This window comes from Chrysemys picta, chromosome 8 (genome assembly GCF_011386835.1).
Source record: "Chrysemys picta bellii isolate R12L10 chromosome 8, ASM1138683v2, whole genome shotgun sequence".
Taxonomy (NCBI): domain Eukaryota; kingdom Metazoa; phylum Chordata; order Testudines; family Emydidae; genus Chrysemys; species Chrysemys picta.
In genome coordinates this window covers 46,151,207-46,170,515 of record NC_088798.1, presented here as the reverse complement: position 1 = coordinate 46,170,515, position 19,309 = coordinate 46,151,207, and the positions used below count along the sequence as shown (strand labels likewise).

At 44.2% G+C, this 19,309-nt stretch overlaps 1 long non-coding RNA gene across 1 annotated transcript; it reads left to right on the top strand.

The window, feature by feature from the left end:
• Positions 1 to 6,302: 6,302 nt before the first annotated feature.
• On the top strand, positions 6,303 to 17,999 carry LOC135973048 (uncharacterized). Its single transcript, XR_010589755.1, has 3 exons — positions 6,303 to 6,454; positions 15,331 to 15,441; positions 15,519 to 17,999. It is a non-coding gene; the product is annotated as an uncharacterized LOC135973048 (long non-coding RNA).
• The last annotated feature ends 1,310 nt before the right edge of the window (positions 18,000 to 19,309 follow it).

Sequence of the window (19,309 nt, the reverse complement as noted above, 5' to 3'; positions counted from 1 at the left end):
ACTATATGTGCTATCTTGATCCCAAATGGTTCTGCAATGTGATACATAACCAAGGTCCTGATTATCTTTGATCATTAATGATTTAATGATATTTTTACATAAGAATGCTTGGGCTAACTAGAAACCTACAACTCTGAACCTACCCCAAACCAAGCTCTGAGCAGAGCTACCAAAATGTTCAAAATGTCCTCCAAAACCATGTTGCAAATCCCAGAACATGGGTAACTCCCTGAATTCAGCTCTGGTGGGTGACATCCATCTCGTAGGCAGGGGCCCAGCACAAAGTCTATGGAATTATGTAGTGTATATCCAGGGGTGAAAGTAATTTACCAGTATGCCGGAGTCCTGAGTGGGGGCTGTGGCTGGGAGCCCCAGGGCCTTTAAATCACCCTGGAGTTCCCAGCTGCAGAGGTGGCTGGGAGCCCCGGGGCTCAGGGGCGAATTAAAGGGCCTGGGGCTCTGACTGCCGCAGAGCTCCGGGCCCTTTACATCACCGTGGGAGCCCTGCCGCCGCTACCCTGAGGCGGCAGGGCTTGGGCAGGGATTTAAAGGGTCCAGGGCTCCCTGCAGTTGCAGTGGCACCAGGCCCTTTAAATCCATGCCCGAGCCCAGCTGCAGGAGCCCCAGGAGTGATTTAAAGGGCCCGGGGCTCCCCACAGGGGCTGGAGCCCTTTAAATCATGGTTGGAGAAGCCGGTCCAGTCCAGCACAGCGTACCGGTTCTTGCCAGTAAGCCAGACCGAACCGGCTTACTTTCCCCTCTGTGTATATCTCTTGAATTGGCCTTTTGCACCAAGGGTGAATTCTAAAGTGCACAGATAGTGTGGATACCTTGAAAGGCTCTAAAGGTCCCTACCCCCAACTCCCTTGAAACCAAAATAGCAAGAGTCCCTTGCAGTTAGGGACCCCCCCACACACACAGCTGCAGAGGAAAATGGAGGCAGCATTTGCCACAAAAGAATCAGATCAGCTCTGGAATAGTCCTTCTCATGTTCTAACCTTCCCTGCAGGGATTTAGAACAGCGGTTGACTGCAAAGATTAAAACACCTTCTGATGAATTCCAGGTGTGGAAAATGATAAAAGTGAGAGATAACACATGAACCTCCTTTCTAGCCCTTTTATTCCATTCTCTCTTATCCAATATTTTTATATTCTCCAAAATGTTCAAAGTAAAAATGAAATCTCTTATATTGCCCTGTAGGGAAAAGCTATTTGTTTTTAACAAGCTTCAATATTTCTTATAATGTATTATTAATTTCTTCCAGTGATTCTAACTTTTCTAAGGTAACCATAGAGGAATAGACTTCAAAAGGGCATGAAAATACTTAGATCACATCATAGGAGATGTGCAAATGGCTATTAGCCTTTCTTCCTGTCTTTTCTAGAGAGCCGGCCTGTCAGTCCCTCATCAGGTGAGCCAAAATGTGATTCAGTTCTCTATTAAAAAAAAAACTGCTTAAAAGCATATCTATAAAGCATCTCCTTATCTTCTTAAAAGAATCACAACCTAGATTATGTTTCATAATAAAAATTGTACCTCATTAAGCATGGTAAGTTGCATATGTCTGAGATTTTAAAATTAAAAATGTAATGTCTTCAAAATAGTTCCTTCTTTTCTTCCTCACCCTCTCTTCAGAAAGTTCTACAGTGTTCAGATAGGTGGATTTCAGACCTGGAAATCTTTCCATTGACTTCAATTGCCTTTGGATCAAGCCCTCTTTTTGATTCATTATAGAGGGAAGGGCCAGCCCATAATTTCATTGTGGAATGAGGTTCTAATTCTACTGTCATCAGAATGGAACTCTGTTTAGTCATAAGATTTTGGTTTGAGGTCATTTCTAATAATATTAGAATCTTTACATAGGCCATAAAATGAAGGGCTAAATTCTGCCTTCAGTTTCATCAGAGTAAATTCACTAGCTTCAATCACTGAGGTACTTTAGGAGGGCTTTTGGTAACAGAACTGGCTTTGGGATCCAGAATGGAGAATGGAGAATGTTTTTTTTTTTTTCCTCCGTAAAGAATAGTAGATTTCTAGCCTTAAAAATGTAAACTGACACAAACCAATTGGTAGATTGGAAAGGAACAAACATCTGGAACAAACATCTGCCACTGCTGTAGCAGGAAGTGGGGAAGAGCTAAAGATCTTATCCATTTTAACCTAAATGCCCACTGTGTTGCAGTCAGGGTTCTACAGAAGGTGCCAGCATCCGAAACATATCTTAACCTGGGCAGCTGGTTACTGTATCTGAAATCCAGAAGTAAAACCATTTATTTATAGTGAACATTGGAAATATAAAGCTTTATGTAAGTGCTAAGTATTTTTTAATTCCACCTGCAGCCAGGGCCGGCTCTAGGATTTTTGCTGCCCCAAGCAAAAAAAATTTTGGCCGCCCCCTCCTTTTTTTTTGGTGCCCTCCTGCACCCAGCCCCGCCCCAATTCCACCCCTTCCCCAAATCCCCAGCCCCGCCTCCTCCCCCGGCGTGCCGCATTTCCCCTCCCCATTGCTTCCTGCTGGCCCCCCATGACCTCCCGCCCTAGCTCACCTCCGCTCCGCCTGCTCCCCTGGGCGTGCCGCCGCTCTGCTTCTCCCCCCTCCCTCTCAGGAGAGGGAGGGCGGAGAAGTGGAGCAGTGGCTCATTCAGGGGAGCAGGTGGAGTGGAGGTGAGCTAGAGTGGGGGGGTGCAGGAAGTAATGGGGGGGTAGAGGAACTGCTCCCCACTCCAGCTCACCTCCACTCCACCACCGCCGCCTCCCTCAAGCGCCTGCCGCTCGGCTTCTCCTCCCTCCCAGCCTTGCTGCGTGAAATAGCGGTTTCGCGCGTGGTAAGCCTGGGAGGGAGGGGGGAGAAGTGGAGCGGTGGCGGCACGCTCAGGGGAGCAGGTGGAGGCGGTGCAGAGGCAAGCTGGGGCGGCGGGGGGCATTTTTTCCCCATGTCCCGGAGTCGGCGCCTATGATGGCCAGCGCCAGAATGCTGCCCCAAGAAATGTGCTGCCCCAAGCATCTGCTTGTTTTGCTGGTGCCTGGAGCTGGCCCTGTCTGCAGCTGCAACAGAGTTCACATCTCTCCCTAAGCTGCTGTGTAGTGTTGCTGTACATAGTTAAATAGTTGCCATGTTTCACCCAATGGTGCCAGACTGATACAGCATTAAATGTACGTACAGCAGAGTTTTACCCCCATGCTATAGTAACATAGCACAATAATTCTGTAAGAAGTCTTAATGGAACCTATGCTTGCAGGGGACTGTGGTTAGGCAGCTGGCGTGCTATAACCACTGCCTATCATAATGAACAGTACCCTCTTAGTGTTACCTTGTGCTCCCCCATCTGTTTGTTGTATCTACCTGACATCTCTCATCTTATACTTACACTGAAAGCATTGTGGTGCAGGGACGTTCTGTTCTCTGTTTGCACAGTACCTAGCACAATGAGGCCCTGATCCCTGCTTGGGGCCAGTAGATGCTACCACAATACAAATGACAGGTTTCAGAGTAACAGCCGTGTTAGTCTGTATCCGCAAAGAAGTGGGCTGTAGTCCACGAAAGCTTATGCTCTAATAAATTTGTTAGTCTCTAAGGTGCCACAAGTACTCCTGTTCTTCTTTTTGACAATACAAATGATAAATATTAGAGTATACATACATGTGCTGTACCAAATTTCCCAGTAAAGGAGTCAGATCCTTGGCTGGAATACACAAGCTGAGAACATGGCCCATTTATGTTAAGTTAATCACTTTTGATGCAATTTTACATTGTTTTCTTCAGCCAAAATCGAATGCTGGTGCCTGCCCTTGATGCTTCAGTCAGTTTCAACCCCTTTCTCTTTCCAGTTCTGCATTGCACATGTACACTGCAGCTTCTAAAACAAGGTTGACTTTATATAACAATAGAAAAAGGAAAAAAATCATTATCGTCACAATTCAGGGCAACTGCATCTGTATTTCCCTTTGGTGATTCAGCAAGCACACCTATTCTCAGCTTCCAGCTCCCAGCTCCCCATCCATTGCCTTTCTGGGGGGAGACCTGCATCTCTCTCCATTCTGATGGGGGATGTTCCCAGGATGCACAGTTCACTGCCTTCACTGTGTATTTTCTAGCACAAACAGGTTGTCCAAGGACACCTTTGTGCTTTCTCTTGAGAGACAGATAAGTGTGATTGTCAACAGTTCTGAGTTATCATGCAGCACTCTTACACAAGCCTACTATTCTTAAGGTAAAAATAATAATAATAACCATTACAGAGAACACATTAAAAACAACAAAAGAACCTCCACACATACTAATAAACTTACTAGAATTAACCCCTACTCTAACATTGATTCTGGCAGGCTCAGTCTCTCCAACCCTAATCTATGGACTGGGGACCAGGAATCCTATCTGTTTCCTGGTTCAGAAGGAAGGCCATGAGCTAATCTAAAACTAGCCTATTTGTCCAAAAAAACATTTATTATATGCTAGTCCCTCAGTTTGAACTGGTATATGCATACTTTTCATGGATAGAGGATGGATTTTGTGGAGGTGTTAGAACCTGCTGTTCCCTATTTATCCTTCCCATTAAAATACGTACATTTCCACAATAACACATACATAATTGCAAGCTTAGTACAACAAACTCCAAGTATGTTAAAACTAATTCAGTAAGGTTTAACTTAATTCAGTAGAGTTCATTTAAGATATTGCTTTCATAATCTTCAAAAACCTCCTCTAGAATTTTTTTATCCATTTTTGCATGAGATTGTTCTCTTGTTTTACAGCGGTAATTTGATCTATAGTATAGTGTTAAATGTTTAATGACACATTTTGTCTTGAAGGTACTCATTTAAAGGCTGTGATGGATGGGGAATAAATAGTGTGATTTGTCTAATGTTTTGACACTAAAACATCCATTAATAATAACACTTCTTGCTTTTTCTATTCAAAACATGGTTTATAAACTCCTCTTATTTTCTATACTATCTGCTCTAATCCACCATGACTAGTTAGAGAAATTTAAGGAAATTGTGAAGCTTCAGAAATTGTTTTGCAAATGCCTTTTGTATTTACAAATGAATATTAGTGATTTAATTTTTTTACATTTTTTTTTAGCCTCTGTTTGTTATATCTCAACTGCTCTGAATTCCAACCTCAGTAGTCACTGTTTATGTGTTCACCATTTTCTTACCTGTAGAATGATTCTGTTTGATATTGTCATTGATCTACAGCAGGGGTGGGCAAACTACGGCCCGCGGGCCGGATCTGGCCCCTCAGGGCTTTGGATCCGGCCCGCAGGATTGCCCCCCGTGGCGCCATGGTCCCCGCGCCGCTCTGCAGAAGTGGTTGGCACCATGACCCTGCGGCCCCCCAGGCAGGGGGGTAGAGGGCTCCATGCATTGCCCATGCCTCCAGGCACCGCTCCCCGCAGCTCCCATTGGCCGGGAACGGGGAACCGTGGCCAATGGGAGCTTCGGGGGAGGTACCTGGAGGTGCAGCAAGGGCAGCGCACATGGAGCCCTCTGCTCCGCTTCCCCAGGGGATGCAGCACTTCCTGGAGCGGTGCAGGGCCGGGGACAGGGCAGGCAGGGAGCCTGCCTTGGCCCCGGTGCACGCCGCTGCCACCCCGGAGTTGCTTTAGGTAAGCGGCGCCGGGCCGGAGCCCGAACCCCTCCTGCATCTCGCTCCCCAACTCCCTGCCCTGAGCCCCCTTGTACACCATGCACCCCACCTCCCTGGCCTGAGCCCCTGCCACACCCTGAACCCCTCATGCACCCTAACCCCCTGCCCTGAGCCCCCTCCTGCAGTCTTTACCCCTCCTGCACACTTACCCTGAGCCCCCTCGTGCACCCCAACCCCTTTCCCTGAGCCCCCTCATACACCCCACACCCTCCTCTGCCCCAATCCCTTGCCCTGAGCTCCTTCCTGCACTCCGCACCCCCTCCCACACCCTGCACTCCTTCCTGCACCCCAACCCCGTGCCCCAGTCCTGCATACAATTTCCCCACCCAGATGTGGCCCTCGGCCTGAAAAGTTTGCCCACCCTGATCTATAGCCTTTAGCTTACATTAAATAGCTTTACAGATGATGGGAAGAGTTTCTTGTCTGTCTCTACAAGTTTTTGTTTTCAGCAGATGAGAGATGGACTTAATGCTAGATCTGAGTAGTAAATTGTATTGTTACTTTATTTGGGGTAGAAGTGTGTGACTAAAGGATACATTTGAACCAGAGCAGTGAGGTTATCAGGTTTTGCCTTTAAAGACAGATCCTGGACAAATCTTCAGCTGCTATAAATTAGCATAGATCAACTGAAGTTAATGGAGCTATGGTATTTACACCAGCTATCATCATCACAACACCTAAGTCCCTTTGTGGATACAGACCAAAGTCTCTACAGAACAGAGCACCACTCCAAGATCCCACAGAATCTGATAAACACACAAGGAGAAAGAAATGCTTTTTATCTGATGAATGTTTTCTGAAATGTGAGTTCTTATTTCTGTCTCTGTGAATGTGATATAGTGATGAGTGGTATAAAACTATGGGTTCTCAATCATGAGTTGAGACCACTCCTTCTTCCTTCATGGCTGGATGGGAGGGCTACTGAAACTTTTGTTGTTGTAAGATGGTGTAGAACCACTGAGCTACCCAACTAGCTGCTGGGGGGGTTAAAATCAAAATATGCTCAGTTTAAAAGGCAAGAAAGCAAATGGAAACTTGAGACAATGTTCAGAATGTGGTCACTGTGCTGCAGTCTTATTTTATTGAGAGTGTGTTGGGGGTCACCATACCCCATACTGGATCAGGCTACAAAGGGAGATAGATAAAGGACCTGCTGTGCTAGTAAATTAAAGAAAGAGTTTACATCTGGGCTCAGAAGGCAGGTGAGCCAGAATTAAACAGCTTTGGTTTTTGCTCAGGGAGGAGCAGAAATTGTCATGTTCCTTCTCTTTCTAGTTTGGAGAGACAACAGGTGTGAGCAGTTTCCTTTTCTGGGTGGCAACATAAGTCTGGATGTCCTATAGGAGGGTCTACTGCAATCCCAGTATGGGGGAAGTACTGCTGAGTCAAGATATGCAGCAAAGTCTGTTGTTTTGCTTTTATTTGGTTTAATTGACCTTGGCTAAAAAAAAAACATGAGGGGGGAAATGAAAAGGATGTTTGAAGCAGACGGGCACTGCATCTCAGTGGTGCCTCTTGGAAGAGGGGGAACTGTGTAATCAAAGAGAAAAAGACTGTTTATGGATCCAATGTGAGAAGATATTTCCATTTGGTCTGTTGTGTACTCCAGAGGTTTCATTTCTGTAGAGGATTAAGTCCTTCTACCAGCAGAGTCTGTGGACCAGTGAGGGGAAACTGAGGCATGGTGCCCCTGCCATCAGAAATGTAGGATGCCCTTCATATAAATAGAAATTATTTCTGTGTGTGTAGTGAGCTTAAGGCAAGGGTTCACATACAATGACAAGGGTGGCAGAGAAAAGGGCTGGTGGAGAGGATCCTACTGTGTGACTCTATTTTAGATCTAAGTGATGTGTTCTCCTGGCCAACCTCAGATATGAGAACTCCAGACACTTCTAGGTGTATTTTTCTTGAAGACTGATCTTCTTGTTTTTGTTAAGTTATACCTAACTGAAGATAACCTTGATGAAGAGGATTGCATAGTTCAAGTAATTAGTATTATGATAGTATTCTTAACATCTAGGGTCTTGGTTTGAATGTAGCCTGTTACAGGAGATTCTGTCTATGGTGGGGCGAGAATTACCTAATAAAACAAACACCTAACAAGTAGTATGACTTACCTATATAAATAAGTCAGCAGAATTACTGCCACTTATCTGTGTCTAAAGTTTTAAATCCTGACCTCTGTATGACTGAGATTAATTAAAAGCCTTATGACTGATCACCCTAAAATTATACCTGATTACCAAATCAGAGCTCTGGTGGGCTGCTTTTGGGTACAAGTTCTGTGGATATGGGCCCTCAATTGCTTTTGGAAAGTATTCTAGGGACTGGAAACACGATCATTTTAGCAGGACTGGATCTCATGTAGCCTGGTATATTATTTAGGACTTTAAATATCTTAACCAACATTTGACTTGTGTGGAATCAAACATGTTGCTAATGAGGAACACTGGTGTTATACTGTTACTCATGGTGAGCCAGCCCATTCCGGAGATGCAGTCCCATTTGAAACACTGCTGCCAAACTTGCAGCTAAGGTGAGTAATGCAGCTCAATGCATTTTAATGCTGCTTGTAGAGGCATGTGGTGCCATGAATTGCTTCATGTTGATTGAGAAGTTTGTGGGCATAATGTTTGAGCCCAGGATGTCTCCTCCTCCTGGCCCTGGTTGGGGTGCACTACAGGTTTCCATATCCTCTTGTTTTATAGGTCACTATTCTATAACCTCCTTCAACAAATACATGCATGGGGCACCATTTTTTCTTAATGTGAACACGCAAGATGTGTAAATACATTAGAAGTGAACTTGTTTAAAAAAATTGAAAGGATATTTAGAGAACTATCTTTGGTAGCACTTACTGGGCTCTGTATGCCCCAGTCTTCTTCACTAAAAGTGTGTCAAAATCATACAGCAACTACTTTCTTGCTGGGTAACTTCTACTCTTCCCAGCTCAGATTTATGTGCCAGTTGTATGCTAGTTCCAGAGCTGGTCCAGACACTAGCTGTGATCTTCTTCTGAAAGTTCTTGGTGTAAAATCTCAACTACTAGAGAATACCTTTGGAGTTCCTCCTTGCATTACCAACATCATGATTCTTCATTTGTTTGTGTAGAACTCTCATAATTTTTCCAGGTCTCAGAGTCATGTTAAGGTGATACTTGAAATGAGTAAAAGATGACAAAATTGGGGCCAAAACTCAAAAGTCGCGGGCCGAACAGTATAACCATTTATTTAACAGACTAAATATTTATGTTTTTTAACCATTAATATGAACCAAAATACAGGATATCATTCCAAAATAAATACATTTCAACTTAAAATATTTTGCTCTTCATAAAAAAATATCCTGTCAATACAATACATTCAAAATCTGTACATGCTGGAATATTAAAAAATCTGAAAATATAAATAAAAAATTGAATTTAAAGCAAAAGTATAATCATAACAAATCATAACATTCCATTTTCTTGTCCTATTTAGTCAGAGCCTGATACTTGGAGTCTTTTCTTTGCAACAAGTTTGTTTATGTTTGGGGTTAGGTTCTGTGTTGTGAAGATTCTCAGGATCGATTGCAGGTGTTCATCAGTGAGGCGACTCCTGTGTGACGTTTTGTTAATTTTCATCACAGAGAACAGCTGCTCGCACAGATATGTGCTGCCAAACATGGACAGGATTCGAGCCGCATGTTGGCGGAGCTGCGGCATCGCTTCAGGAATGAAGCGAGTGAACTGTGCTGGCCCCGCAGTGTCGTACTTTGCCTTCAGTGTCCCGTTACATTGCAGTTCTATCAGCTCCATCTGCATTTCTACAGGTGCGGTTTCCACATCGACTGCAAATGGGTTGCGAAGCAGCTCGAAGTTACTTTTCTGTGCCTCAAAGTCACTGAAGCGCCGTGCGAACTCAGTGCGCAGCGCGCTGAGTTTTTCAGCAAAGGTGGCATTTGGGAAAACTGTGGCACTTTCTTGGTTCCGTATTACTTGGCAACAGGAAAAGTGAGACAAGTTGCATTGGTGCATTTGTGTCTCCCATAAGCGCAGCTTCACTTGAAATGCCTTCACTGCATCATGCATATCGGTTATTATGTGCTCCCGTCCCTGGAGTTGAAGGTTTAAAGCGCTAAGATGCGACGTTATGTCAGCCAGGAACGCCAACTCACATTTCCACTTTTCATCCCGCAGAACTGTGCAGTCTTTCCCCTTACTGTCCATGAACTGGCAGATTTCCTCTCGCAGCTCAAAGTGTCTTTTGAGAACTTTTCCCCGACTTAGCCACCGGACCTCCGTATGATATGGCATATCGCCAAACTCGCTATCTATTTCCCGCAGAAAAGACTGGAATTGGCGGTGATTTAAACCGTGGGCTCTGATAAAGTTGACGGTTTGTGTTACAGTGTTCATCACATGATCCATTTTTAGGACTTTAGCACTCAGCGATTCCTGGTGTATGATGCAGTGATACACTGTCAACTCACCGGCACAGTTCTCCTCCCGCATCTTTGAGCGCATCCTTCCCACCAGTCCATTTTTTTCACCACACATAGCAGGTGCGCCATCTGTTGTAAGTCCAACGAGTTTTTCCCACGGCAGTTTCATGTCGGTTACACTTTGAAATACATTTCCAAAGATGTCTTCTCCTTTCGTTGTCCCGTGCATCGATTTAATGTCCAGTATTTCCTCTGTTACGCACAAATTGGAATCCACACCACGGATAAATATCGCCAGCTGTGCAGTGTCAGTCGCGTCAGTAGTTTCATCCACGGCAAGGGAGTATGCAACAAAATCTTTTGCTCTTTCAGTCAACTGTGTTTTCAAATCAGTCGCCATCTCACAAACCCGATTAGCAACAGTGTTTCTGCTGAGGCTTACATTTGCAAACGCTCGCGTTTTATCTGGACAAAGGACGTCGCACACTTTCATCATACAATTCTTTACGAATTCCCCCTCGGTAAACGGCCGTCCTGATTTGGCGATCTCTTCGGCCACAATGAAACTTGCTTTCACAGCAGCTTCACTTTGTGATTTTGCTTTGGTGAAAAACGTCTGCTGGGATGTCAAATTCTTCTTCAACTCCTCTACCTTTTGTAGCTTCTGTCCTGCGCTCAGGTTTTTGAATTTGTTCTCATGTTTCGTCTCGTAGTGCCGTCTTAGGTTATACTCCTTCATTACAGCGATATTACTCCCGCAAAGGAGACACACTGGTTTACCTGCAATTTCAGTAAACATATACTCATTCTCCCACCGGCTTTGAAAGCCTCGGTTTTCAGAATCAATTTTTCTCTTGGCCATTGTTGGGGTCTAGCTTTGATTTGATATTAGCGTTGTATACATCAACAGACCGCGAACTTGAACCGCGGCTTGCCGTTGGCGGCAATTGCACTGCATCATGGGATTTGTAGTGTGTGTTATTGGGGCGTCATATCACAGGGCCATTAAAAACAGATATATAAAATGATTTCGCGGGCCGGATATAATTGTATGGCGGGCCGGATGTGGCCCGCGGGCCTTGAGTTTGACACATGTGTTCTAGTCTGTCTCCCTGTCAGTGTAGTGTTGTCCCCTTCAATATATTTTCCAGTGTTTTGACCATCACATTACTGGATGGCACTTTCACCACTTCTATTGGATGGCAATTCTACATCTGATAGACATCTTTCTGGAAATCTTCTCTGATAGTCATCCCAAACTTTCCTTTGTGTAACTTAATCACATCACTTTTATTTATACCTCCTTGTATTGAATTGTTTATGTAAGCAGAGTCAGGATGAGCTCTACCCTGACATCTGGTGGTGAACTATGGCGAGTGTGGAAAAGAACTCCAGGGGCTGATCTTGTTTGCATAGGCACACCCACTCGCCTGGCATGAAACCACAGCAACTCAAAGTGGTTACTTTGGCTGGTGTGGGATCCCCAGTTTCTCTGTTATTGGGGCAGGAAGAATAAAGTTTTGTTACCCTGATTCTGTGAATCAAGGCCAGTGGAACTGTTGTATGACAGAAGGACTGAGTGAGTCATTCACCATTACCTAAGTAGCATTTGCTTGTCAAGGGGCATGGGTTACAAAACCCAGTGAATTGAGAGAGGATGGGGACAGGTATTTGTACCTGATGGTATGGCCCCCTCCCCGAGGGGGTTGAAACACCAATTGCACTACCTCCTCTCTCCACTGTTGAATGTCAGAGCTAACTTTGATTCCCTTAGGAGTCTAGTTATAGACTGCTGAGCTGAGTTCACTTTGGGCCAATAGTGCACCAGCACTGGGGCTCCCCTACTACTAGCTGAAATCACTAAGAGCTGAAATCACAAAAGAGCTAAAGCTATTTAAGAGCTGAGATCACTGAGGCTGTGTTAAATAGTGGGGAAGCCTGAAGCTATGCTAAGCTAACTTAGCTTAGCGGGGGTGAGCGGAGCGAAGCGGCTCACAGGTCGGTGAGCAGAGCGGCTGGAGGAGCAGCTAGCAGAGCAGAGCCTTGTGGGAGCGGCCCAAGGGACGGCCGGAGCGGCGCGGCTCACAGGTCGGTGAGCGGAGCGGAGCGGCGCGGCTCACAGGTCGGTGAGCGGAGCGGAGCGGCGTGGCTCACAGGTCGGTGAGCGGCGCGGCGCGGCTGCCAGAGCAGTTTGTGGGACGGCAGGAGTGGGACTGCGGGTGGAGTGGAGCAGTTTGTGGTGAAGGCTGCGGTGGAACCCCACGGAGAAGCAGCCGGTTGGCCTCGGATCACGTAAGGTGCCCCGTAACACCCTGCTCACCCCCCCCCTTTGAACTCTGGGGCTGCACTGATCATGGACAGAGACTTTGGGGGGTTGTTGGACTTTTGGGACTTTTGTGATTCTTGGGTTGCTGGACCCAAGAGACTTTGGGATTGGTGGACTTTTGGGACTTTGGTGATTCTTGGGTCGCTGGTTTCAAGAACCAACGGGAGAGGACACGGCCCAATTTGCTGGGGTGGGTCTTCGCTCATGGTTTGGTCTAAGAACTCTAGTTGTGGTGTTTTTCCAATTTAATGCTGATGTTGTTTACCTCATGTTATTAAACATTTTCTGTTACACTCAGACTCCGTGCTTGCGAGAGGGGAAGTATTGCCTCTTAGAGGTGCCCAGGGGGTGGTATGTAATTGTCCCAGGTCACTGGGTGGGGGCTCGAGCCGGTTTTGCATTGCATTATTGAAATGGAACCCCTAGATACAGAACCCGGCCCTTGTTGCTGCCAACTTAGATGGGCAGAAGGGTTACATTTAGATTGATACCCTCTCTTCTAGGCTGCAGCCGGATGCTTATTCTCTTCAGCAAAAGAAATAAGCTATGTGCTGGTTTATAAACACAATATGTGACCTGCTCTTCAGTAGCGAAATGTTTGAAGACCTTTTTTTTTTCTTTTTTTATATTCTCAAGGTTGTGCGATTTGAAAATTGCATGTTGCAATGCTGTTTTCAATGGCAGGAAGATAAATCCTATTAAACAAAGACACTGAGTATTCCCTGTGTCAAGTTCCTTCCCCACTCTGAACGTAGGGGTATAGATGTGGGGACCTGCATGAGAAGCTCAATTAACAGCTGGCTGCCACCACTCCCAAGCACTAATTCCCTTCCCTGGGAAGCCTTGAGAGACTCTTCACTAATTCCCTTGGATCACAACCCCTTGGATCTTAAAACAAAGAGAAATTAACCATCCCCCTTTCTTTCTCCCACCAACTCCTGGTGGACCCAGATCCAACCCCCTTGGATCTTAAAACAAGGAAAAATCAATCAAGTATTAAGAAAAGGGCTTTTAATTAAAGAAAAGAAAGGTAAAAGAAAACCCTCTGGGAGAGATTAGCATACCAGCTACTCTCTCAGACAACAGATTCCAAACTCAGAGGATGCTCCCCTGGGCAAACCCTTAGTTACACACACAAAAAAATACCCAATTTAACTATTCCTCTAATTGCACAAGACAGATGACAAAGAAGTAAACCTATTTATTTCCTTCACTAATACTCACTACTTAATAAGAGGCTGAATTCTGGAGCTTTCCCACTCTGGTCCAAAGTGAAACTCACACAGACAAAGGGAACTACCCTCCTTCCCTTTGAACCATCTTGTCCTCCCATTGGTTCCTCTGGTCAGATGTCAGCTAGGCTAGGTGAACTTCTTAACCCTTTACAGGTAAAAGAGGCATTAACCCTTAACTATCTGTTTATGCCATCCTGTATGTTCAGTAAGCATACCGTCCTGTTTAAATTCTTTTCAGGGCAATTGCCAGACTTGTTTCAATAACTCTAGATGCATACTGTTTTCATATTTCAAGCTACATTTCTTAAGTGTTAAGAATTTCCAGCAACCCTTCTGTGGGATAATGGTGACATCCACGGACTAATTGATTATTACAGACCTATACACTTTGAAATATCCTTAGGCGCTGTCTACACTGGCAAGTTTCTGCGCAGTAACTCCCGAGGTGTACACCTTGTGAAGTCACTTAGTGCACAGAAACTGCACAGTTGTAGCTCTGTAAAAAAACCAACCCAACGAGAGGCATACAGCTTTCTGTGCCGAGGCTACAGCACTGTGGTACCAATGTAGACACCGTGGTCGATTACAGCACTGTGAATGGCAAGCAGCATACTGGTCAACAGTTTGGGATCCATTCCTGCAGCCTGAAGAGACAGGGCGTGCAGTAAACAAACAGTTGAAAGATGGCACCAAATGCAGACTGAAGCACAGGGATTGCTGGGATGCGAAGCAATGCATCACGGGGCATTGGGACAGGACTCAGGATGCCCCATGACCCTCTCCATCTTCCCATAACTCTTAGCAGCAGAAGAGGAAGAGTGCACCTCTCTGAATACCGCTGTAAGTGTGAACACACTATTGTGCAGGCAGCTGACAGTGTGAACACACAACAGTGGTTTCCCTTTGCATTCTCTGAGAGGCACTATAACTCCCGGCGCTGTAACTCTGCCAGTGTAGACATGCCCTTAGTATATTATCAGCAGAGACACCAGATCTCTTGATCCGAAGTGATCTAAGTCTAAACTTCAGTGTGAGCTAATCAGCAAACTTGTTACATTGTGATGACATTCCAGGGGGAAAAATCAATTTTTACAGCATAATAGCATGTCAGGTAGTAACAAATTTATCAAGGGATTTATAATTTAACAACCAGTGGTCTTAACAAGAAAAATGTTTTGCATATCTTGTGGCCAGACACAGTATTCCTCTTCAGGTGGTTTCTCTGTAGTCTATTTGGGTTTTGTTTTGTTTGTTTTTTTAAATCTTATCCAAGTCTGGAATGATTCTTATCTTTGTTATTTAGATGTATTCTGTGGTTTGAATCTCTGCATTCAGGTTTTTTATAAGTTTAAATATATACCCAGCCCCTCTCAAAAATGCATTGGAAATGTATCCAGTGCGGTTGTTCAACACAGAGCTCTTTGAAATTTAAAATGAAAAGTCACTATAGTGCAACCTGCTATTAGCTGGGGAATGCATATGTAAGTGCCTCTTTTTTTTTTTTTTTGTAAGTATTTATGAAGCTTTTAGACCGATATCCTCTCAGGTACCTGTGGATTTCAGCACGGACTATGATGATGATATTGTTTGTTCAGGGTACACATTAGCATTTTTTACACTTCAGTGCTTTTTAGACATCTGGGAATTCTTTTGTCAAACTGGTTCTCTAAACCTGTTTCTTTTTCTCTGCATCTAGGAAAAAAATATTCTTTTAAATATATCTTCTCCATCTCAATGCAACAAAGTGAAGTCGTGCTGATGGCAGTTTCCCTAATTAACCAAGGATTACTCTTTCTGCTCTGACAAGGTGTGTTGTATTATAATTCAAAGTTTATTTGAATAACAACTGACCTAGAACTAGAGGTGTCACTGCATCTTTTTCAGACAGAACATAAAAGAAGAGCCTTTGCCTCTCCCACCTTGAAATACGGACCCTGTGAATTCTTCATCAGCATCGACTCCCCCAAGAGTTGAATGTTCATTGTGTTTTAGAATTGGGTTCACAAGTAGTGTACAAATGGTTGAGTAGAGCTGGTTTGTTGAATTTTTTTCCTTCAAAAATTGAAATTTGACAAGAAAATTCTTGGTCAAAATGTTTTTCACTTTGTTTCCAAATATATATATTTTTAAATATCTGATTATAGTGGCTCTTTGCCCCTGGATAGGGATAAAAAGCCCCCAAAAATCAGAATTTCTCCTGGGGTGAAAATTCTGTTTTCCAGACAATTCTAATATTGAGACACTAGAGCTAAAGCAGAGTCCTGGGGGATGAGTGAGGGAACTGTAGATGACAGAAAAGAGAGGGGAGAACTGATGCTTGGCACATACGAAGAGGGAGACTGGTTTATGAGTAGTACTGTCAAAAAAATGAGATCAAGTCCTAAATCACCTGATGATTTAAAAACTATAAAGTGACTTAAAAATACATTGGGCCTGATTCTCATTTGCATAAAGACCCCTTTACAATGCTCTGTTGAAAGGGCCTTAATGTGAGTGTAAGGCAATGTCTTCATTGTAGAGGTAATTTGATTACCAATGCTTCAGTTACTCCTCTCCAGTTGGTTTAGTTACCCTTTGTTCAACTAACCTAGTTCCCCTTTGTTCTTAATGCTCCAATAAATGGAACCATTGCATTAATTCTTCCCCAGTTAATTATAGGAGCTATGACTGTCCTTTCTGGGCACATGAGGAGAATTTGTGAGGAAACCATTGGAGGACCTGTAGCCCTAGTGTGGTGGTAGCCTATGTCCACTCTACAAAGATAAGATAAATTGTGCTCACTTGAGGCTTTTGTCTATACCCCCTGATAGGCCCAGCTAACTTGAGTTAAAAGCATCATCACTTGAGTTTTAATGTGGTTGCGATGACTAACTTTGCAGTGAAGATAAGCCCTTAATGAGAAGCTGTCCCTCAGTATGGTTCACTTTCCAATTATCCCTGGATAGAGATCCTCTTGTATCAGTCCTTGAACTGGCAAAATGGGAAAACAATCCATGTCATAGGGGGTTGATAAAATATTAACTATCATTACTGTCTTTTGAAGATATAAGATTTCAAAATGTTCTTTGGTCTCAATCAGTCAAATTCCTGTTTGTATTTGTAGAACTATGATTGTGCCCCGTTATTTTCACAAGCCCATGTGTTAGGTAATCAGGTAATCTATTAATGTAACTTTTAAAAATACATAGTTAAAAACAAGTGCTAATCTACCAGAAAATATTATTCTATTGCACAACCATTTTGTGTCTCACTTGTTGAAATTGTATTTCTGTTAGTGTCCCATATATGTTGTGACTGTGAACTGTAATGGTGGGAAGGGGAGGAAAAGGCAGCAGACTCCAATTTATCAGTCCTCTCAGAGGCAGCTAGGGAGTAGGAGGGGTCTGAGGTCTCTATAAGCCAGATCCAGCTCATTCCGAGGGCAGAGAGAAGGGAGAGCCAACACCCAAGATGACTGCAATTATGAAGGAATGTGAAAGGGGGGAACAGTTCCAGAAAGGGGCAGGAAGAGAGATAATCACCTGGTTGGGGGTGGGAAGGAGTTACTACATTTGGGGAGAGTTGGGCACAGGTTGGGACCTGCTTGTCTAGGAAATTTTGGATTTGCCTCAGAGGTAAGAGAATTTATGGGGCTGAAGACTTTGGGTGTAGATAATGATAATAAAAATATCCTTTCTATAACTACACTTATATTCTTTCTGACATCTTTCCTCCCCCTCCCACCACCACACTGCCACCACAACTTTTGTGGTAATCAGGTCATCTTGGCCCACCAGGCAATGGTAACATTTGCCATTGTGGGATTTGGGGCTTAGGCAGAAGATAAAGTGACATTGATCTGCCAAAGTCCCTGGGTAAGAATCTACTGGTTCACAAATATCCTTAACACTTTGCATTTTCAAAATACCATCAAAACCTTTATCTTCAAAATGAAGGTACAAGTAGGTTATCTCCAAGGCCACAGAATGAATCCCTGGCACATCCAGAACCAGTCTTCTAGAGTTCTTGACTCTAGTTTAGGTGCTAACTTGCTGCACTAGACAAGTCTGTGCCTCTTAATGTGTAACTAACCGTACGTGCTAATCTGTGGTTTTAAAAAAAAAAAGTGATACACTGATACACAAGTACCAAAGATACAAGTTACCTTTGAACTTGGGAGCTTCTTACACTGAAGCCTCTGTGTGTGGTATTGTACTTAGCCACAGAATTGTATCATTTAGGGACTATTAGTAAATATATGAGTTTATTAGGACAGGGTTATCTCCCATGGTTTTGTGCCAGGCTGCATTGGTATACATGTGATTAACTTACTTATTGGATCTTTATGAATGTTAATAAGCTGCTCTTGCTTATTTTATGCTATACACAAGTCTTCCAACCCTCTTGTGAAATGACCTTCATTGACATTTTTTTATTTGTTTCATATAAAAGACACCTGTCACAATCACATACAGCAAGAACTTACCTTTCCTGCTGCAAAAGGAGGTAGAGAACACAACATGACCGGCTATAACATATGGGGAGCATCTGACTGAATTGCTCATACATTTATTTGTTAGACTGGGCCTAAAATCACTTGGCTAATCCCTTTATACATTGATTTTTTAGAATCAGATTTTGCGTGATTTGACATTCTTAAATACTGTGGAAACAATTCTCAAAATAACCCATTTTCTCACAGAGTAAGAAAAGGCACAAGGAGACCACCCTCTTGTGTCCCTGTTAGAGGGCAAGGATTGGGTTTATGTTTGGCCCTTTATGAGCTCAGAGTCCTGGAGAAGAGAGGGAGGGTGGGGCCATACATCAGCCTAGAGCACAATTCCTGTGTCTGTGGAGGGGAGGAGAGGGAAAGGAAGGGGTAATATTCATCTTTCCTAATCATAGCAGACAGGGCCAGCGCTTCCACTAGGCGGCCCTAGGCAGTCGCCTAGGGCGGCAGGATTTGGGGAGTGGCATTTTGCCGCCCTCGATGGAAATTCGGCGGCGGAGGCTCCTTCCACTCCGAGTCTTCAGCGGAAATTCGTCGGTGGATCCTTCACTCACTCTGGGACCCGTTGGCGAAGTGCCCCAAAGACGCGGAGCGGTAGGACCCCTGCCGCCGAATGCTCAGAGGAGGAGCGCTGCTGCCTAGGGCGGCAAAAACCCTGGTGCCGCTCCTGATAGCAGATGAAGTCCTGAAATAACTGTGCCTCTCCTAGACACGCTACCTGTAAGAGCTTCCTAGAGCAGTGCACCTCTCTGCCCAAACCTTTAGGGAGGTATATGCCTAGGAGTTGCAATTGAGACCTTAAATATGAAACTTTGTCTCCCACCGCTTAGGTAAGTTTTGCCTCTAAGATATTTTAAGCCTCTGCTGCTTTAGGAAATGACAGTGCTAGTTAGAGAATACCATGCCACAGTTAGCTCTTGACAAGCCGTTAAATATATTTGTTCTATGTGTTTAACTTCAACCATAGATTAAGGGTTGCTGTTGCATGATGGATCACATTTTTCTGAGAACAGCAAAATCTGCAGAGCTGAAAAGCACAGGATGATATTTATGACAAAATTATATATACAGTAGTTGGAGTTGTTGGGCCAGCCAAATTGATCATCATTGCTGCCGGGAAATGAGTGAGAAGTCGTCTCTGGTACTCTGTGCATGGGTGAGATGATATGGGATACTCCATTTGGGG